Source organism: Microcaecilia unicolor, chromosome 2, assembly GCF_901765095.1.
Source record: "Microcaecilia unicolor chromosome 2, aMicUni1.1, whole genome shotgun sequence".
Lineage (NCBI taxonomy): Eukaryota > Metazoa > Chordata > Amphibia > Gymnophiona > Siphonopidae > Microcaecilia > Microcaecilia unicolor.
In genome coordinates this window covers 196,343,464-196,367,055 of record NC_044032.1, presented here as the reverse complement: position 1 = coordinate 196,367,055, position 23,592 = coordinate 196,343,464, and positions in this window count along the sequence as shown.

Below are 23,592 nucleotides of genomic sequence, written 5' to 3'. Positions count from 1 at the left end.
CTTCTTCCCAGAGAAAGCACCTCATCTGCACAGCTCGTACCCCCTCCCACTTTCTAGTTCATAGGCCTCCCCAGGCCTATCTGGGATCTCTGGTGGTCTAATAGAGGTGGTGGGGGCAGAAGTGAAGTCCACTCACTCCTGCCCCTTGCGGCAGCCATATGAACATGGCTGCCGTGACTGTGAGGTCCTCTCCAGTGCTGCCCTTTGTACTGCCTCTGACCTTCCCACTTTCAACATGGGCAGTCAGAGATTGGTGGTTTAGAGCCACTTAATATCGGCAGTTGGGCAGCTCAAAGTGATTTAAGCAGGCCGGAGCCTCTCTTGCCTACAAATCGCTCTGAATATAGGTTGGAGTGTCTTTACACATGTAAGTGCTGCCTTTCTATGGATAGTTAAGTCCAGAAATCACTAAAAACTAACCTGTTCAAAAAGGCATACCCCATCGATCCAACTTAAATGCCTGATCCCTGCAACACAACATAACTAAAGTACGTAATGGACAAAACCCAACTCTTCCGTTAGACGATTCTCTAATATGGCTGTGCCACATGGACTTTATCTTATCACAGCCTACAAATACGTGGGAAAATGTGGGATACAAATGTAATAAATAAATAAATAAGAAGGACCTTTGGCAGCATATTCCAGGGTATCAGGCAGGCCACTGACCACACTGTTTTAGGAGCGTGGCCGGTCATTTTGCAGGTCTTAATTATCCTGGAAATGAGATCTGTTTTGGCTCCTGAGAGCTGCAGCTTCCCACCCTTGCATTACCTAGTCAGAAGTATCTCAGAAAGAAAGTACACACAACAGACTTAGCTGTGCACAGTCATGAGAAAGTAGGGCACTTGAGATTTTGGTCCCAGAACATTTTCAGATGCAATTACAGACTTCTGGGTGTGCATGAAAGATTTGTATGAATTCCTTAGGTGCTGAAAGCACTTGTCCTCCGTCCTCATTCCTCATCACATTCCTGGAACTTGTGCCAAAATCCTTCCGTGCACACCCTGTCTTGTTTTAGTGGTTGCATATTTAATTAAAGTGACTCAGACCTTATTCTAAACACCCTTATGGCACACTAAAGTAACCTACACTAGACTGAGATGAAATCAAAGATTTGTTTTATTCATATTTATAGTACATAAAATAAAGTTTAACTGACAGCCCCATCTTGCTTGCTTATTTTCACTTCCTGCTAAATGGAGTAGAGGAATAGTTTAGTGGTTAAAACTGCAGCCAGAGAAACCAGGCTTCCATTTCTGCTGACACTGCTTATTGCCTTGGGCAAGTCACTTACTGGTCTTTTGCCTCCAATACAAACATAGAGCTAGAAGCCAAAAATAGAAAGTCTCCACCTCATATTCAGCCAGCTAATGTCTGCTGTCGGCGATAAACCCGGATATCCGGTGCTGGGCCATTTCCAGCCACCAGCATTGAATATCTGGTTTTATTTTTGGCTGCTAAAACTTAAGGCAATATTGAGCGCCTGACTGCTTAAGTTAAACCGGTCAAAGATCGGCATAATCAAAAGGGACGTCCAAATAGTTTTGATTTGGGTGTCCTCGCACGTCCTGATCCCCGATTCTCTCTGGCGTGGTCATTTCGGGCATGTAAGAAAAACACGTCCAAGAGAAGGACGCTCATCACAAAATCTGAAGAAAGAAATGTCCAAGTGCTCGTCAGGGATGTCCTTTTTTTTGAGTGAAGGACATGTATGAAGCCGTCTTTGGCATGTGCAGAGCAGTCAGCATAATGCTTGGCTGCTCTGCGCATGCTCAGCTGGTCGACTGGCTTCCCCTCCTAAGAAGGAAATCGCGTGCAAATGAGCTAACAGCATGCATGCCTGTTTTTTACCGATTCGCTAAGGGATCAGTAAGGGAAGGGCTCTTGTTGGAATGCTGAGGTAGTAGGTCTTTGGTGTCTGAAATCACTCTGGGGTCTGGCATGCATTGCTCTTCTTTGTTTTACCTTTCCTGGTATCTTCTGTTACGTCTTTTGAGTGGATTTCTGTGTACAAGAGGGTGGGCTCTTGGTTGTGTTTTTCTCCTCAGCACAGGGATAATTTTTTAAGTCTAAAAAGATGCCAATTTGATTCGATTTTATAAAGTCAGCAAAGGTGCCTATCCAGCTTATTTTCGAAAGAGATCGCCGGCCATCTTCCGACACAAATCGGGAGATGGCCGGCCATTTCCTGAAGCCGGCCAAATCGGTATAATGGAAAGCCGATTTTGGCCGGCGCCAACTGCTTTCCGTCGCGGAGCTGGCCAAACTTCAAGGGGGCATTTTGGGGATACAGAAGGCGGGACGGGGGCGTGGTTATGAGATGGCCGGCTTCGCCCGATAATGGAAAAAAGATGGTCGGATGAGCATTTCGCCGGTTTCACTTGGTCCATTTATTTTTAGGACCAAGTCTCAAAAAAGTGCCCCAATTGACCAGATGACCACCGGAGGGAATCGGGGATCACCTCCCCTTACTCCCCCAGTGGTCACCAACCCCCTCCCACCCAAAAAAAAAAATTTAAAAAAAACATTTTTTTGCCAGCCTCTATGCCAGCCTCAAATGTCATACCCTGCTCCCTGACAGCAGTATGCAGGTACCTGGAGCAGTTTTTTGTGGGTGCAGTGCACTTCAGGCAGGTGGACCGAGGCCCATCCACCCCCCACCTGTTACGCTTGTGGTGGTAAATGGGAGCCCTCCAAACCCCCTCCCCAAAACCCACTGTACCCACATGTAGGTTCTCAGGGGAGGCGTTGTCCTGCACCTGCAGCAGGCTAATGAGCAGCACCAGGAGCAGCCTCTGCGCCCTGAAATGCTGCTCCTTGGCCTGCCGCATTTCCACCATCTCCACCCTGATCGCTGACACCTCCTGCAGCAACTGGTTTTGAGAATTGACCAGTTGCTGCAGGAGGCGCAGTGCTGGGGCTGGCGGTGGGGCTGGAGGTGGGGATGGGGTTGCTGCTGGGGATGGGGGTGTGGATGGGGTGGAGAGGGCGGGGGTGTTGGGCCCTCATCCCCCTCAAGGGAAGGCATGTCTGCCCATGGATCCTCCTGGGCCTCTGCCTCCTCCTCCTAGGCCTCCGCCTCCTCACCCTCCACCTCCTCCTGGACCTCCTCCTGCTGCTGCTGCCGCCCTGTGTATGTAACAGGATTCTCTTTGAGATCAGCACATCCAACATGGCTTGCATAGTGCAGGAGCTGGCTGGCCTGAGGCGGGGGATGGGGAAAGGTGTGGTGAGCCCTGGGCTATACCCATGGGGTGTGAGATGCATGAGATGACATGACAGGGAACCCTGGAAGCTGGTCTGACACAGAAGTACACAGGATATGTTGGCAGACCACACTCATTGGTCAGCAGCATGTTTGCATTATGATTTGTGACTAGGGTTGGCTGACCTGTTTTTGTTTTTTGTATTTTTTTTTTTTTTGGGGGGGGGGAAGCACATAACTTTAATATGAGGCAATGACATCCACTAAGAACAGGACCTCAGGCAGGAATACCATGAAACAGTATCCACCCCAGAAAGGGGGATACAGAAGTGAGGCATGTCATGTCATTCATCTCAGAGGAGGTTAGTTGGAAGTTGCAGCCACACCCACGGAAGGGTAGCTGCAACCTCAAGCCTTGATCTGGGACAGAGGTGTTATGATTTACTAGTTGCCTATTAACCACATGGAAACTTAAATTGTACAGGACATTTGCATTATTAAATACATTTACAAATGAGTAAAGGTGCCCTGTTTATAATACTTACTTCGAGCCCTGAGGCGCCGTCTCACTGCCCTGATCATGTCAGGGTTGTGCCTCTTCATTCTGCGGAACCTCCGCCGGAGGGACTCTAGGTCCCTTCTGATGCCAAATCTTCTGCAAGATATAAGTTTGTACACCAGGAGTCAGGGGATGGCCCTTCTTGCCTTCAGCACACAAATTCATTTGTAAATCAAATAGAAGAGACTCACAACACTGATTGGGGGGGGGGGGGGGCATTACATTGGACGTGAGGACAGAGAGAACTGGTTGTGTGCAGTATTGTAGGGATGTGGAAATGTTTTTCCTTTCTAGTACATAGATTTTATTAATGAATGTGCATGTGCACATATCACTGACTACCCTTGAATGCAGACTCCAGTTTGTGCTTACACTGCTGAGGGAGCTCTTATATATGTAGCTACAGGAGGGAGGGGGGGGGTAAACACTTACCTCTCTAACCTGTCCCTTAACTCACCCCAGGCTTGGATGCAGACAGTCCTGGGGGGCAGGTGGTGGTGTTGAGGAAAAAGAATACGCCTGTGCTTCAAGCACAGGTGTATGAAGAGCAGATTTTCTCCAATGGAGAACTTAGGCTCTCTTCTTAGAGACATGTTTCTCAGTGAATAACCGTTGGAAACCGTGCATCACCTTATATGGACGCCCATACGTGATGGGCGTCTTTACATGCACAGCTCCATATATGGATCAGCATCCCTTATATGGATAGGTTAGTACGTGCACGTCTTGGCATGTATAAAGGCTCCACACATGGACAACCGTAACGCATAATACGGTTGGCCGCTGCTTTACGGCCGGCGCCGTTTGATTATGCCCCTCCACGTGTCTTTTCAAACAAAGTCCTCGATCCAACTCTGATAGTGCATAAATGGTAACGTGCAAATTTACATCTGCTCCAGGAGTTTAAATTTGTGCTTATACTCTACATGTGTATATTCCTATGTTATAAAATGCACACATACATTGCAACTCTGCCAAACTATGTCCCTGGAATGCCTATACACAGAGAGTATAAAAGCAGGCACACACTTTGGACTAGATTCTATATATCATGCCTAAAAATTTGGCGCCAAAATGAAATTCACTTAGGCGTATTCTATAAAGTATGCTTTAATTTAGGCATACTTTATAGACTAAGCCTAAATTTCCACACGGTTTATTGAATATGCAGAGCGTCAGTCCATACGACTAAATTTAGTCATGGTGAATTACGCCAAGTAAAACCTGGTGTAAATCTTGATGCCTAAATTAGGCGTGGAGCAGGTGCATTCTATAATAATGCGCATGGATTTTAGAAACACCCATGACCTGTCCATTCCACGTTCATAATCATTCCCACTTTTCAACTAAGCACCTTATATTTACACACTCCACGTTACAGAATACATTTAGCAAGTAGATCGTGTAAATTCTAATTAATGCCAATTAGTGCTGATAATTATTTGTTAACACCCAAATATCAGCATTGATTAGCTTGTTAACTAATTAGATTATGCGCATTGTTATAGAATATGCTTTGATTTACGAGCGGAAATCTCAGTGCGATATATGGAGGGGCATAATGGAACAGAAACGCCTATCTCCATGGGCGTTAATCTCCGAGAACGGGTCCGTGAAGGGGCGGGGCGGATCGTATTTTTTAAAAGAAAAAGACGCCCATGTTTTATTCGTCAAGGTGTGAGCTGGGCGATTTTGCTTTTCAGCGATAATGGAAAATGAAATCGCCCAGCTCAAAAACGAATAAATCCAAGGCATTTGTTCGTGGGAGGGGCCAGGATTCATAGTGCACTGGTCCCCCTCACATGGCAGGACACCAACCGGGCACCCTAGGGGGCACTTTTACAAAAAACAAATAAAAGGTAAAAGAGCTCCCAGGTGCATAGCACCCTTCCCTTGGGTGTTGAGCCCCCCAAATCCCCCTCAAAACCCACTGCCCACAAGTCTACATCATTACTATAGCCCTAAGAGGTGAAGGGGGGCACCTACATGTGGGTACAGTGGGTTTGGGGAGGGTTGGACGACTAATAGCATTAAGCAGCACAATTGTAACAGGTAGGGGGGGGGATGGGCCTGGGTCCACCTGCCTGACGTCCACTGCACCCCCTAACAACTGCTCCAGGGACCTGCATACTGCTGCTTGGGAGGAGGGTATGACATTTGAGGGTGAAAGTAAAAAGTTGTGAAACATCATTTGTTGTGGTGGGAGGGGGTTAGTGACCACTGGGGGAGTCAGGGGAGGTCATCCCCGACTCCCTCTGGGGGTCATCTGGTAATTTAGGGCACTTTTGGGGGCCTTATTCGTAAAAAAACAGGGTCCAGGAAAAGTGTTCTAAATTCTAGCTCAAAACTGTTCCATTATCGGCGAAGGGCGCCCATCTCTGTTCGCCCGATAACCACGCCCCAGTTCCTCCTTCGACACGCCTTCGACACGCCCCCGTCCACTTTGTCCGCATCCGCGACGGAGTGCAGTTGAAAGCGACCCAAATTCGGCTTTTGATTATACCGCGTTATTCGTTTTTGTGAGATAAACGCCCATCTCCCGATTTAGGTCGGAACTTGGGCGTTATTCTCGTTCGATTATAAGCAGGATAGAATCCCGGGGTTTCTGTGTGTCCACTTTTTTTATGCATATGTTGTCAAAACAATTTTATAAAAGCCTTTTCTGTCATAGAATTTGAAGAAGTTAGCTTCAGAACTTTTAGTACAAGAACAGTGCTGGGCAGACTTCTATGGTCTGTGCCCTGAGAAAGGCAAGGATGAATCAAACTCAGGTATATAGTATCGCATACCATGTAAAATGATTTTATCTTGTTGGGCAGACTGGATGGACCGTACAGGTCTTTATCTGCCATCATTTACTGTGTTACTATGTAAGAGAAGAAGGTGTGCATTGTTGGAATGTAATTGTATTTTTACATGCATTGCCTGTCACCTATTATTTCTCTGTGATTACTCTGTGACCTCTGATGTGAATTACTTAGAGAGGTCACACAGCTATGCAACTTCCTGTGGGGGTTAGATGCAGCAGATGCAGCACATGGAGCACATGGAGCTCATGATCTCTCCTAACCTGAGAGGATCTATGGTGGTGTGAGCATCCATTACCATCTAAGCACATGGAAGGAGCTGATAATACAAATGTATAGTAATATGTATATATAAGCCTGTCTGATTATAATCTAACTACAAACTGTGAGTAAACAGATGTTTTGTTACTTCAACTTTAAAGTGACTCAGCAGTGAATTATTCAGGGGTGAATGAGAGAGAGATGAAGAAAGAAATTAACATTTCTAAAGCTGAAGCTGTGTGTACTAAAATCTGCTAATTATTTACTACAAATAATCCAACAAAAGGGTTATGGGCCCAGGGTCCAGGAATTGAAAAAGAAGAGAAATATTACCAGGCAGAAAAAAAGGCCACATTTTTCTCTTAAGTTTTAAAGGAAAGATTCAGTCTGTCTCTCTCTCCCCCCACACAGCAGACAGAAGGCTAAGAAAATGGCTGAGGGAAGAAATTCACCATTGTTCTATTCTCTCAAGGTGCCTAAATTAACTGAGTTTAATTATCAGCAATGGGAATTAAGATTCATATGTCTCCTTCGAGCAAAAGGATTATATATATGCTTAGATCAAGACAGAACAGCTGAAAATATGGCTGAATGGGACAATGCAAACTATTATGTGAAGTGCATGCTTTTGGAAGCTCTCTCAGAGAAACAAGCCATATTAGTGGAGGGAAAAGATACACCAAAGGACATTTTATATAAACTGAGAACTATGTATGCAACTACATATGCAAAGCAGCAACCAATTTGGCTGGCAGAGTTGAATGAAACCAAATTAAGGGATAAAAGTAAATGTAATGATCACATTATGCATCTTATGTCTTCATTTCAAAAGCTAGAACTTTCTGGAATTCCCATGTGTGATGCATTGAAAAGAGCATTTCTTTTTACCTCACTATCAAAGAAGTTTGATGTTTTTAGGTCTGTAAATGAGGCCATTGAAGGGCAATCTTTTGAACAGGCAACATCTAAACTAAGGCAGGAATGCATAATAAATGATTCTGAGGAGATGTGTTCTCAAAGCAAGTCAGAGAGAAATGAAACAAATTTCTTGGCAAAGAACAGAGGAAGGCGGAGCTATGGGAAAACTCCACCCAAGGGCAAGCTGATTTGCTACTCATGTGGAAAGGAGGGACATGTATCTAAATGGTGTAAGGAAACACAAAACACTCCCTCTAGCTCACCTAAGCCAATGGAAGTAAAGAATTTTCAAACCAGGAAATGTATGAAGGACAATAATAAACAAAAGGGCTTTCTAATGGCAGAAAAATCTTTGACTATGGTAAATAATAATTCAAATGAAAGTACTTGGATTTTGGATTCAGGGAGCACATGCCATTTAACCAATTGTAAGAATTTCTTTCAGGAAATGTGTCCAGAAGAAGGAATTCTTAAAACTGCAAACGCAGGGACTGCTAAGATCCAAGCAAAAGGTATTGGATTCTTAAAATGCAAAGTGTCTAATGAAGTTAAAGAAATTCCTGTAAGTGATGTCTTGTATATTCCCCAAGCAGTTTGCAATATGCTTAGTGTATCTACATTAGATAAGAAGGGATTTGTGATTCATTTTGAAAACAGTAAGTGCACAATCTCTAAAAATGATGAAGTGTATGCTGAAGCTTTTATGCATAATGATGTTTATAAGCTGAACATTTCAGGTGAAGCCTCACATATGGCGCAAGTAAGGAAGAATGATGGTAAATGTAGTCTAGAAATCTGGCACCGCCGCCTGGGACATCGTGATTCTAAGGTGATCCAGGATCTTTACAGTAAGCAACTGGCCACCGGCATTCAGATAAGTGCAGATGCTGGTAATATGGAGAAATGCATAGACTGTGTTACTCAAAAAGGTGTAAGACCCTCATTTCCTGCATACACAGGAAATAGGAGTAATAAAGTACTGGACTTAATACACAGTGACTTATGTGGACCGTTTAATATCCCATCATTGGGAAATAACAGATTTGTGCTAATATTCTTGGATGATTTCTCTAGATACTGTGTGGCCTATTTGCTGAAAGAGAAAAGTCAAGTCACAGACATGCTGAAGAAATACGTAGCCATGGTGAGCAATAAATTTGAAAGAAAACCAAAGGTTCTTCAGACCGACAATGGTGGTGAGTTCACTTCACAAAGCATGCGCACATTTCTAGAACAAGAAGGCATTCAGCATATCACAACAGTAGCTTATACACCAGAGCAAAATTCTGTTGCAGAGAGAAAATTTAGGTCAATTGTGGAAATGACCAGATGTATGCTGTCAGATAGCAATCTCCCTAAAAGACTATGGGGGGAAGCCATTCTCACAGCAGTGTACCTACAAAACAGAATGCCAACTAAAGGCGCTGAGCGCACACCACATGAGACATGGCATGGTAGGAAGCCAAACCTGTCACACATAAGAACATTTGGAAGTACAGCATATGCTCATGTACCAAAGCAAAGAAGGCATAAGCTGGATTCCACAACAGAAAGGGGCATTTAGTTGGCTATGCTCCAGGACACAAAGGATATAGAATTTTGAATCTGAAAACTGGCATTGTTGGCATAAGACATGTTACATATTTTGATGAAAACAAAAGGGTTGATAAAGGCTGGATTATCCCAGATGAGCCTTATCATCCAGAATATGAAACTAGAACCATAATAGACATGCCAGTGTATATAAATGCCATACCAAGGCAGATGTCTGAAAGCAACTCATCTGTATCTAACGAGGAACAGGCAGAGGAAGCAGACACAGAAAGGATCATTGAAGAAGACAGTACAGTTGGAGAAGGGGAATCAATTGGAGAAGGACTCTCAGATTTAGAGGATGCGGAAAGGTCAGACCAACCTGTTGTCAGACGCTCATCCAGGGAAAACAAAGGTGTTCCACCCCCAAGACTGTCTTACCTAACAAAGTCAGCAGAAGCTCAAGAGCCCTTAACATGGGATGAGATTGAGAAAATGCCAGCAGAAGAAGCTGCTGAATGGCATAAAGCTGCACAAGAAGAAATTGATGCATTGGATAAAAATAATACTTGGATTCTTACAAAATTACCTCCTGGCAAGAAAGCTATAGGATGCAAATGGGTATTCAAGTTAAAAAGGAATGCACAAGGAAAAGTGGAAAGGTATAAAGCCAGATTAGTCGCAAAGGGATATCTTCAAAAATATGGAGAAGATTTTGATGAAGTGTTTGCACCTGTAGTGAAACACACGACAATAAGAACACTTCTGAGCATTGCAGTCTCAAAAGGCATGCAAGTCAAACACATTGATGTGAAAACAGCGTTTCTTCACGGAGATATAACTGAAGACTTGTACATGGAACAACCAACAGGTTTCATAAATACAAAACAAAGACAGCTAGTGTGTAAATTAAACAAAGGTCTTTATGGATTAAAGCAAAGTGAAAAATGTTGGAATGAAAAATTGCATGAAATATTGACAAATTTAGGATTTAAGCAAGGTGAAGCAGATAAATGCTTGTACACTAGGTGCACAAATGGACAATATGCATACATTTTAGCTTTTGTTGATGATCTGCTCATTGCAAGCAAAAGTGAGCAAGAGTACAAGGACATTGTAAAGTGTTTAAACCTCAATGTTGAGATAAAAGAACTGGGTAATGTGTCATACTATCTTGGTATAGAAATTGAGAAACAAAATGATGGTTCTTATCTTCTAAGCCAGAAGCAGAAAATAAATGAGCTTATTGAAAGTTTAGGTATGCAAGATGCCCAAGTTGTAAGCACTCCCATGATCACTGATTTTCTGAAGGATGAAACAGTAAGAGAACCTTTACCAGATAACATCCAATATAGATCAGCCATAGGTAAGCTTTTATATCTAGCTACCACATACAGGGCTGATATAGCAAATGCAGTAGGAATTTTGAGCAGAAGGGTCAGCTCACCTACCAAATCAGATTGGACTGCAGTTAAAAGGATGGTAAGGTATTTAAAGGGTACCATTGATTGTAAATTAAAGATTTCAGCCAATAGTAATCCAAAACTAATATGTTACTGTGATTCAGATTGGGCAGGGATCATTCTGATTATAAATCCACAAGTGGATATGTGTTTATGTATGGAAATGTACAAATTTCATGGGCCAGTCATAAACAAAGTATTGTGAGTTTGTCTTCTACAGAAGCTGAATACGTGGCTGTATCGGAAGCGTGCAGAGAACTGATATGGATTGAAAAACTTTTGCTGGATTTTGGAATAGCTGAAAGAGACCAATCCAGATAATGGAAGATAATCAGAGCTGCATCCGACTGTCACAGAATGACAAGGTTCAGTCACGCACCAAGCACATCGCAACGAAATACCACAACGTGCGAGAGTTGGCAAAAGAAGGGGTCATCAGTCTACACTATTGTCACACCAGTGAGATGACAGCTGACATCATGACCAAACCGTTACCCAGAGAACATTTTGTGGATCTGCGTATAAAGCTTGGACTTTGTATGAATAAATAATTGCATGACAGTTATGCATGAGAAGGGGTTTGTTGGAATGTAATTGTATTTTTACATGCATTGCCTGTCACCTATTATTTCTCTGTGATTACTCTGTGACCTCTGATGTGAATTACTTAGAGAGGTCACACAGCTATGCAACTTCCTGTGGGGGTTAGATGCAGCAGATGCAGCACATGGAGCACATGGAGCTCATGATCTCTCCTAACCTGAGAGGATCTATGGTGGTGTGAGCATCCATTACCATCTAAGCACATGGAAGGAGCTGATAATACAAATGTATAGTAATATGTATATATAAGCCTGTCTGATTATAATCTAACTACAAACTGTGAGTAAACAGATGTTTTGTTACTTCAACTTTAAAGTGACTCAGCAGTGAATTATTCAGGGGTGAATGAGAGAGAGATGAAGAAAGAAATTAACATTTCTAAAGCTGAAGCTGTGTGTACTAAAATCTGCTAATTATTTACTACAAATAATCCAACATGCATGAGACTGCCCTGAATGCACAATGCTAGTGACTGGTACATGTGTGTGGGCACGGCATGCAAGTGGATATGATGGGAAGAGGAAGAAAAGGGTAGTGTGAGTTTTGGGACATGAGAAGAAAGGGAAAGTGGGAAGGATTTGATATACTGTACTACAATCAAAACAGTTTACATATTATATAAGGTGCTTTTTCTATCCCTAGTGGAATGGATCCTCAGAAGCTTAGCTAAAATTGGGTGGCGGAGCAGGTGGGGGAAGAGGGGTTGGGGTTCGGAGGCGAGAATAGGGGAGGGCAGACTTATATGGTCTGTGCCAGAGCCGGTGATGGGAGGCGGGACAGGTGGTTGGGAGGCGGGAAAAACTGCTGGGCAGACTTATACGGTCTGTGCCCTGAGAAAGACAGGTACAAATCAAAGTAAGGTATACACATGAGTTTATCTTGGGCAGACTGGATGGACCATGCAGGTCTTTTTCTGCCATCATCTACTATGTTACTATGTTAGTGGGCTCACAACCTAAGGTTTTTGGTACCTGGGGCAAGGAAGGGTTAATTGACTTGCCCAGGATCACAAGGAGCTACAGTGGGAATCAAACCTAGTTTGCCTGGTTCTCAGGCCACTGCTGTAACCATCAGGCTACACCTCCACTGAAGAAGAACTAGAAAGCTGGTAGATAATTAGATACAAGGAGATAAATGCAGAAACACGCAGGATGAAGAAGAAGAGGACAGATTAGTACAGTGGCAGGAGAATAGTGAGAAGTGGAGGACGAGGTGAAGAAGGAGATACCTAGCTGATTAGGATTGGTCACAAGGAGAGCATGGAGAATATGAATAAAGGACAGGAAGAGAAGAAAGGAGAAAAAGGAGAACATGGTGAGGCAGGGAACAAAAAGGCATATCGGGCTATAGGTTATCCCCTCTTTATGCCTCAAATTATGCAGAGCACAAACTGAAAAAGGTGTGAACAAAATGCAAATAATACATAAATAAATAATTAAAACAATGCTTCACTGATGAGGAAAACAAAATGTGGCTTGAGAGGGTAGTAGAAAAATACGGCTTCCTTTATGATAAAGAATCCACAATGGAGCAAATCAGAAAGTGTGGGAAGCAGCTGTTGCCAAGAAGTGGATATCCATGTGGAACCTTTTGTAAAAAAAAAAAAAAAACCTATAAGGACATGCGGGATTAAATGTGTATTTTCTGGCATGCATAGAAAGAGCAGCCATTTAACAAATATATACATGAAAAAAACAATCAGCATGAACCTGCAGCTTCAGCATGGAAATACTGATTTTGCAATTTCCACATGTAAGCAGTATCACTTCCATACGCAGTTGTTCAATTTACAAAACCTAGATGTGTAAATGCGGCTAATTAAGTAGTGAGACCACAATTTTAATGTTTTGTCATTCTGGAGGCAGAATTAAACAACAGAGGATTATGGAGAATTACTTCCTTAATTTATCATGTAAACCCTTGACCAAAACAATTCCATGCATGCCTTTGAGCTGTGTGGAACCTGATAGGGATCCCCCCCCCCCCCCATAAATATGGAATTCCTTTGTAAAATGGGGAATTCATGTGTAGATTTTTGTCCCTCCTTAGGCATGTCCAGACCACACCCCCACCATGTCCCCTTGCAATCTCTGTGTGGTGTGGCTTTCCAAAATCACCATGTATGTATACACCTTAACGCAATACCAATACCATCTGTAACTCTGCCCGGTAATGGCAACCGCCACTACGGCAAATGTAAGCCACATTGAGCCTGCAAATTGGTGGGAAAATGTGGGATACAAATGCTACAAATAATTTTTTTTTCTTACATTTGTACCCCGCACTTTCCCACTCATAGCAGGTTCAATGGCTTACATATTATATACAGGTGCTTATTTGTACCTGGGGCAATGGAGGGTTACGTGACTTGCCCAGAGTCACAAGGAGCTGCCTGTGCCTGTAGTGGGAATTGAACCCTGCTCCACAGGACCAAAGTCCACCACTCTAATCACTAGGCCAATAAATAAAAAATTTGCATGTGTATGTAGAGATGCTTTAGGAATCAAGATGGTGCCCTGAAGGGAAGGGCAGGAAGCTGTGCTGCTCCTTTGGTCGAGTTTCTAACAATGGAGAAGCAACATGGGAAGACCTGCACTTACCCTTCAGTGCAGGCTTCCATGCCCCGATTGTTGCAGACAAGACTGGAAGATTGTGGCCTTCATACTGCTGACACGGCGTCGGGAACTTTGGGCAGCTCTGCTGACTTGGCGGAGTGTAGTTTGGAATAGGCCTCATTGAGTCACATGTTACGGATGCCACCCTGAGACCCAGAAGTGTTCCTGCAGGAGGAGATTCAGTACAGTGGGGAGTGATTGAAGCTGTCTCCATTGCAGCTGTTGAAGGGTTTTCTCACCCTGTGGTGTCTGCCTCTGAAGAGTTGGTGGATGAAGGAGCCCGAAGGGGTGTTTTACTCTTCCTTGGTGTACCCGGGACATTGATACCTTCTGGAGAATCTCGTAGGATTGTTCATTTGGCGGCAATCACTATGCCTTCAATATGGGAAGCTCTTCAGGGACTAAATAGCTCCCTACAGGTACTTTCATCTCAATTTTTAAATTATAATAATGATTTTTCATCTCGATTTGTGTCTCAGGCACAAACACAAAACTTGCATTCTGCCAGACTAGACCAGTCAGAGAGCCAAGTGTTGGCTTTAAAGAGCTGTGATATAGCTATGGTAAAAGAAAATACTCTGTTACAATGTAATTTGGAGTATTTGTACAATCAAGTAAGGAAGAACAATTTAAGATTCTTAAATTTTCCCAGATCGCCTATGTTGTCAGCAGTAGTGCTTGTTAAGCATTACATGAGGGATGTTTTGGGCTTCCCCCTATTTCAAGAGCTGTATATACTTTACTCCTACTGGGCAGAAATCTGGACAAGGAAACATTCAAACTGGAACTCAACAAGTTGATATGAATTTAACGGAATTCCTTGAGTCATCTTTGGAATTAGTCACCAGTTGGTCTCCTCTGGTGGTTACCTTTGTGCTTGAACCTGACCACAACTTGATCTTAAAATAATACTTCAGACATATGAATGAACTGTGTTTTCTTTGGATCTGTTATTAGATTACTTCCTGATTTGTCTCATATGACCCAAGATAGAAGAAAGAACTTTTCTCTTTAAAGCTGAGGGTTTGGGCTCTACTAGGGACATTTATATTGAAATGTCCTTGACGTTGTTTTGTCACTTTTGGAGCTAATATTTTTTTATTTGTTGAGTCAATGCAGCTCATGAACGTTTTGCTTTCAAGGGGAAAATCAGCGATTCCTTGATAATTGACTGTATTGAATAACCTTAACCAAGCTGTTCTATGTTCACTGTGTAACTTCCCTTTTGAATAATTGACACATAACTTTTCCTTATTTGTTTCATTTCTATACCTTGACTCCTAATTTTGTGGGCTAAAGCGATATTAATTTTTGTTACCTGTGTAATAACAGTATTTCCTTTATATTTGATTCCTATTTCCTCATTCATTTTACTGATGGATATATTATTTTGAAAGACTTAAATAAATAATTTGAAAAAATACATAGAGATGCTTCTAAAATAACCCCCTTAGTTTAGTCTGAGGAAATAGGAAAGAAAGGCTGGGTGCTTTAAATGCTGGGGATATAAAATCTGGGATAGGGGAAAGAGAGGAAAAAGGATCATTGGCTAAATAGTGACAGTATATCAGATGTAACAAGTTGCAATTGGGAAAATATGTGGAGATGCAGGGCAGCTATTCTGTAGCTATTTTCCCTCTCATCCAAGCCACTGTCCTCCTGTTAGGGCAGACAGGATCTGTATGGTCTCAAATCAGCAGACAGTGGTGAAGAGAGGTTGGAGCCCTGGAAATGAGCCACTAACAGAATATTAGGACTTGTTTGGAAAGGAATGGAGAACATATCATAATGCATCTATCAATCCATGGTGTGATACATCTTGAGTACTGTGAGCAGTTCTGATCATCCCTTATCAAAACAGGTAAGAATTACAACAAGGGACAAAGAAGGACAACCAAAATGATGAACCAACCTCTTCAAAAAAGCTTACCCCACTGATCCACCGTAAATCACCATACCCAGCAACACAGCATAACCAATGATCGTACGGGACAATAAACAATTTACATTCCCTTCGACCCTAATGGTGCCTGACACACACCTACCTCATCAGACCACAATATAACCTTGTATTTGTTATCAACCGACTTGGCAAACGCCATTACGGTACTATGTAAGCCACATTGAGCCTGCAAATAGGTGGGAAAATGTGGGGTACAAATGTAACAAATAAAAAAAATAAAATAGAATAAGATACATATCAATGACCTGTTTACTAAGCTGCGCTAGCGTTTTTAGTGCACGCTAAAATTAGCTCTCGCTAAACGCTAGAGACACACATATATTCCTGTATATGCATCTAAAAATGCTAGCATGCCTATAGTGTGGCTTAGTAAACAGGGCCCTAAGAAAGGTAAAGATGCCAGGGCTCTCCAGCCTGGAGAAGGCTGAAAGGAGGTATGATAGAGGTCTAGAGTCATGAGTGGGATGGCAAAAATAAATAGGAAGTGGAGAAGACACTCCATGAAACTAGTAGGTGCCACATTTAACATAAGAGGGAAGGGTTTTTTTTTCTCACTCCAGTGCACAAGTGAAAGCTGAGTTTACATAGGTCATTGAGATCAGAATTGAGATTATCCAGGTTGGAATGTAATTCTGTGGCTGCCTATATTTCACAAAAACACAGAGCTTTGGTGAAAACATATAAGGATATGCAGGAGTATATGTGTATTTTCCAGCACATACAACAGGAGCAGCCATTTTGAAAATATACACATGCATGAGAAGAGTGGTATCAACTTGGCAGCTTCCATGTTGAAGTGTCAACACTTGTACATGGAAGTATTATTTTTATGTATAGGGAACTCATTTTGAGGAAAGGCTGAAGCGTCTAGGGCTCTTCAGCTTGGAGAAAAGATGGCTGAAGGGAGATATGATAGAGGTCTATAAAATAATGAGTGGAGTGGAACAGGTAGATGTGAATTGTTTGTTTACTCTTTCCAAAAATACTAGGACTAGGGGGGCATGCGATGAAGCTATAAAGTAGTAAATTTAATACTTGCCCACCTCTTGTAATGGCCTCACTAGTGGTCACTTACTAGCAGCATTGACCCAGACTGACTGATGATGCAGAGGTGGTCACTGGTCACATCACTTACTCTTTTGGTGGCAAAGACAGATGTGTCTGTGAGTAACTTGTGACAGAGTATTTCACTCCTACAGAGTTCAAATAAGCACACTATAGTCTCTATAAATTTAAAATAAAAAAAACTGAATTTTAGATTCTCTTGTGCTTTATAATCAGTCCTGTGTGAGACAGCAGTGGCAACAGAGGCCTAAGAAATGAACAGGGTAGGTGGTAAACGAGACACACTGCTTCTGTTTATAATTTTAATGTCACTGGTCAGTGATTACCATGGGTAGACACAGTTGCTTAGTCACTTTTTACTGGTGGGGTCTCGTCTGGCAGTGCCGTCTCAGTCTCTGACTCTGTCTAGCAAACTGTTCAGTCAGACACGCCTTTCTTTTTAGTCTACCTAATTTTATGTAAGAGTTTTAAATATTTTCCCTCTGTCTAGTGTATGAGCACAACGCTCACTTTCTAGTGAGACAGCAACACCAGCAGGCAGGTAACAGCATAACACATTTCTCTGATCCAATCTCCAACCCCACACTACCAATGGACAGGTTCAGTCATACCTATTTATATATGCTTGGGGTTGGCAGGAGATACCAATGTGTTTGATCACAACAAACGATTTTACCTGGAAAAAAAAAAGGTGCTTTTTTTTTTCTAAATTCTGTACAAACTTTACAGCCTTGGAGGATTCTTCACTTCACGGAAAACTCTGCTCTAACTTGTCAAATGGATTTGTGAAGTGGAGCTAAAGCAAGTCGAATATTTCTCCCTCAGTTCAAAGAATGCTGAAGTCTATCTGCCTTTTGATGTTAAATCAAATTTATTTGCATATACCTGTTCGTAAAGCCGTTCCCAAGGAAAAAGTAAAACAATTCTTCATTTTTCCGGAGACGGTTAAGGTGGTAGAACTAGAGGACATGAATTGAGGTTGCAGGGGGGCAGACTCAGGAGTAATGCCAGTTAGTATTTTTTCATGGAGAGGGTGGTGGGTACGTGGAATGCCCTCCTGCGGGAGGTGGTGGAGACGAAAATAGTAATGGAATTCAAACATGCATGGGATAAACACAAAGGAATCCTGTTTAGAAGGAATGGATCTATGGAATCTTAGCGGACATTGGGTAGCGACTCCGGTATTTGGAGAATAAAACCGGTGCAGGGCGGACTTCTATGGTCTGTGCCCTGAGAAAGGCAGGGACAAATCAAACTCGGATATACATTACATACCATGTAAAATGAGTTTATCTTGTTGGGCAGACTGGATGGACCGTTCAGGTCTTTATCTGCCATCATTTACTATGTTACTATGTTCATATTTGGAAGTGGCAAATTTAGGGGTTCCTTTTACCAAGCTGTGGTAAAAAGGGCCCTGCGTTAGCAGCGGGGGCCGTTTTTGACACACACTGAGGCCCTTTTTACCGCAGCGGGTAAAAAAGACTGAAAATAGCTATGGCCATGTGGTAAGATTGCTCTTACCGTGTGACCATGCAAGGGGGACCACTTACTGCCACCCACTGAGGTGGCGGTAAGGGCTCCTGTGCTAACCCAGCAGTAACCGGGTAGCATGCGGCGCTACCCAAGTACCGCTGGGTTAGCGCCACACTAAAAAATACGGGTTGATTTTCTATAGTGTGGGAAATGGCACGCGCCAGGGCTAGAACTACCGCCAGCATCCACGTTGCTTCAGATTAGAGTGAGGCATGCCTGCATTGAGCTTACTGCACTTTGTACAGGGCCCCTTTGCGGGCCTTTCACAAAGGCGTGTGCTAGCATTTTTAGCATGTGAAACAAATAAACAAGAAACATAAAACTGGGGAGAACACAAATATTGAGGGGAAGGTAAAAAAATAAAAAATCAAAAACCCCAAGCATGAACTGAAATTTTTGCTCCTGTGCTGATCCCTTCCTATTGCAGTTGCTAAGAAAGATGCAACACACCATTCAAAGACAGGCCAATAATCACCTATTTCTCTAATAAAAGAATTTATGGAAGGCATTACCAGATGTGAAATTATATCATGTACAGTACCTTGTCATATTAGATTGATATTTGACTGGATTAACTGTAAATATTTTGCCTGTAGTCTTCCAGAAGGTCTAACTGAACTATATTAGCTCTATGCAAATTGCCTCATGTTCTAAAAGAGAGGTGTGATATATAAAATTAAACCGTAATCACATATTTTACCACAAAAATCTGAAGGGACTTCTGTTGTCATAAAAGTTCACATATAACATCCTTGGATATTTCTACAGTGCCTTGGATAATTCTCAGCCTTCAAAGAATCCAAATACAAGTGGAAGCTCTTATAAACTCCCAGGAAAAAAATTTTTTTGCCTCCTCGGCCTCATTCTTGCTTCAGATCAACACTCCTCCATTCCATAGAATATTAGGAAATTCCTTCCAGGCAAGCAGGTTTCTTTTAGCCAGATGGAGGAGGTGACTGCAAAGACACCTTTAAAACTCAGTCTTTGCCTTTCTATAATATTTCAAGTCCAATCATTTATGAAGAAGTTTCCCCAAAGGCTTGTTTTACCAAGAGTGGTTTTTGTTATTGCTGCTGTTGTTGTTGTTGCTTTAACAAATCCAGCTCTCGTCCAAAGGATGGCTGCAGATGCCAGTAGTCTTTCCTTTCCGGTGGCAGTAGTTATGATTACTTTATTAATCCTGCAGCAGGGCCTCCTGACAGATTGTTCAGCTTTCCTAGAAGGCAGCCAAGAAGGTGCAGCTCCTTTTAAGTTTGTCCAAGCAACTGAAACATTGTGATTGACTGTGACAAAGGCAATGGCCATGTCTAATAAAATCACCACTGTACTCTTTTCTCTATCATGACTTTGAATGTAATAGCAAAAAACAAAAAAACAAAAACCACACACACACACAGAAAGGTGGTATATCGAGTCCCCTTTTCCCTATTTATTCATGCACACGTTTACCAAATTATGCTGATAATAGATCTCACTCTTGGGTGCATTTTCCTTCTCCCCAAGAGTCCAATCCTAACTTGGGGATCCTCTTACTCAGCTGTGGTAAAACTAAGCCTTAGTTAGCTTGCTCTAATATGGGTCTTACCGGCACCCTAAGGCCATTTTTCTTGCAGCTGTAAAAACCTTATTTTCTATTTATTTATTTATCTTTTTTTTTGCCATTAGTGCACAGCCATTTTTAAAAATTACTGCCTGAGCAATTACCGCTACTTATTTTGTAGGCGGTAAGGGGCTCCTGCATTATCCATGTGCTAACCAGTTAACGCGCGGAAATATAGATGTTCTAACTGGTTAGCAAAGAAATTCCTTCTCTCTCTACTCCGACACACCCTCTCAAAAAAAAAAAAAGAGAAAATTTTTTAGCATGCAGTTATCGTACACACATTTCAAAACTACTGCAGGATGCTATAGTGTGTCCTGCGGTACATCACATTTTGCTGTGCTAGGTGTGTGTTAGCGCCTAACGCAGCTTAGTAAAAGGACCTCTTAATTAGACACTGGCCAAAGAAAGACAAGGGGCAATAGCCTTTTAAAATAAAAATCTTTAGTGCCTCAGCCCATTCCAAAGACAGGAAATTAAAATTCATCCTGTTTGTTGTTGGATAATTGAAGATCAGTGATCCAACATTTTTTTTCTATAAAATGGGTTGACGTTTGTTTTCATCACACAGTACCCACGTTGAAATTGGTTAAAGAAGTAAATTAGCAGAGAATACTAAAAGCTATAAGACCATTTATTCCATAGATACATTTCCCAGATTCAGTGGTCCATCTAGCTTAATAAACATTCTGCTCCTGCTAGATTTCAGGTCAACTGCTGTGCAAAGTATTTCTTACAATCAATAACACTCTATGCCACATTTCGCTTTCATGAGTGCTTTGCACATAGCATAGGAGAATCTATTAGGGCATAATTGATTCAAAATAGCATAATAGTGCTCATGTAGTCACGACTGAGTTATACCGTCAGCTTTATATTCTAAAATCTAATCACAGAAAAGAACTATTTCTCTCAGTAGTCACTCCGACAAGGCAGAGTCCAATGTGTCACATATAATCCTTTCCAAAATTAGGGAGTCTTTTACATTTCCAAAATTTTATTTGGATGTTACAGTTTGTAGTGTATAATATATACATCTATGCTGTCCCCTTCTGCTTGGTTTAGAATGAAAAAATGATATCTCTCTACCTTCTCATTTGTAGGTCTCACTATCAAATGTTTCCTGGAGGTGTGTTATTGTTTCCAGGTATCAGTGTCGCACTGAGTTCCCTGTTTCTGTTGTCCTAAAGATAAAAACACTGCTGTACCTTCATGTTCTCCTGTTTGTCAGGTTTGGGAATAAAATTTGACTTTCATTGTTGCAATGTCTGTGCCAGGCTCCTTGTCTTGAAACCCAAAAAGACCTGAAGGCTTCAGGCCCTCCATGTTGCTTCTTCTGTGCTACAGTCAGTGTTAGGCTGAGGCCTCTCCTCCTCTCTCTTCTAGAGCTTCCTCATAAATGCTCTGCTCACACCATGTTTCAAGTAATGCTCCACCGTCACTTCCAAGAGCTGAAAAATTAATTTTATTCCATCAGCCCTGCTTTTCTAATTCTGTTGCCGACACATCTTCTTATAAAATCTGTGCCTGAAAAGAGATGCCAGACCACTTTTGCAAAGGAAGTGATTCACCCCACTATTCACTATTCCAGCTGATCAAACACTATTCATAGATCCTCAAACCTGTGTTTGGCTCTACTTTCACCACGGAACTGCAGTACTGTACTTGGGTTAAACAAGTGATCATTCCTGCCTTGAGGATGCTCACTAAAATGAGGGTCAATGCAAGATTAATTTTTCCTTTAACAGAGCTGTTATGAAGCCAAGCCTGAATTGTTGAAAAGCCTTGCAGGTAAAACTGAGGTGTACAGCATTTAGGGCTCCTTTTACAAAGCTGCGATAAGCATTAGCATGTGCTTACCACAGCTGAAAAAGGCTTACCAAAAGATGCGCTGAGGTGTCAGTAGTAACATATACTACTGGTGTCCTGTGATAATTTAGCAATCTGCACACAATCTGGATCCCGTTGGCAACCCTAGTGCAGTCCCACCTACAAACTATGCACTGTCATAGATATGCGCATAGTTGCAAAATAATGCTTAAGCACACTTTTGGCCTATATGTGTTTACATGTTAGTATTCTAAACACATATGCATATAACTGGCACATAAATGTTAGCCGTTTTTCTACAGTTTTTCGGAAAATGGAAATCCGATTCATAGGAGTAACGTCTCATGTTTCTGGGGCTCCTTGCTGAGATCCATCCACCAATCAGGAAGCAGGACACAAGCCCTGATTCAAGGAATTGAACTGGATATGCATGCTCTTCCTAAAAACATCAGAAGGTGGCAGCACAACATATGAACATAGAGGACAGAGTTCAAGCAGACAAAATAGCAATGTAATGCAAAATTACTGCTGTGACAGGACAGTATGCATATTATCTGCAGAGTTGGCCTAGTGACTCAGTGACAATGCTGTGCTCTATCATGCAAGGTATGTAAGCCATCTTCATCAGGGTATAGAGACCTGGGAATGCTGCAGAGACACTATTCACAGCTGGGGGAGGGGAGACTCAGTCATTACACAATGGTGACACTCTGAATACTATCCTAATGAGTCCCAGAAGGAGCTACTGTCTGTGGACTAAAAAGAAAGGCAGACGGTTAAAAAATAAGAAATTTGACAAATAATTCAAAATGAACACCCATGATACTGTGGTCCAGTAGCAGCTGGTTTCAATTGACCAGGAAACACTAGGAAGCTGCATAACAAAAAAAAAGAATGTGTAATGGTGGATCACAAGTTGCAGAGATGCCAAGTTACCAGTTCCAGGCTGCAGATTTTGGGACAGTCCTGGGTTTTTGACCACCCTATCCTAGTACATTCTGGGATTTGCAGCACTGATTTCAATAGGCAGGATCAGGCCCTACAAATCCCCCACTGCTTTAGGATATAAATTAAAAAACCAGGACTGTCTGAAAATCTGCTAACTTGGCACCTCTGAATTAGCTGGAAGGAGCAAGGACTGCCTTATATGTCACTGTAGAGCATGGAATGGTTATTTCTTAACACACTTTTGCTCATTTCTTTGTTGTAATCTGCATTGAATCATTGTGAAATTGGGTGGAATATAAATTATGGATTGGATTAGATTAGATTAGAATGGCCTGGTAGTGCTATACAAAGCACAATAATAACAGTAGCCCCTTTTCTGGGCATCTTCCCCCCCACCCCGATATTTTATTAGAAATTTTGATAAGCATCTTTTAGATCAGTTTCCCAGGTTGGTCCTGGAGTACCTACCCCATTGCAGGTCAGGTTTTCAGGATATGCACAATAAATATTTATGAACTTGGTTTGCATACACTGCCTCCATTATATACAAATCTCTTTCAGGCATATTTATTGTGAATATTCTGAAAACCTGACTGGCAAGGGGTACTCTACCCAAGCTGCAAAGGACTCAAATACAAATCAACTTACACATCCAGTTTCTCCTACATAAGCACACAACTGTG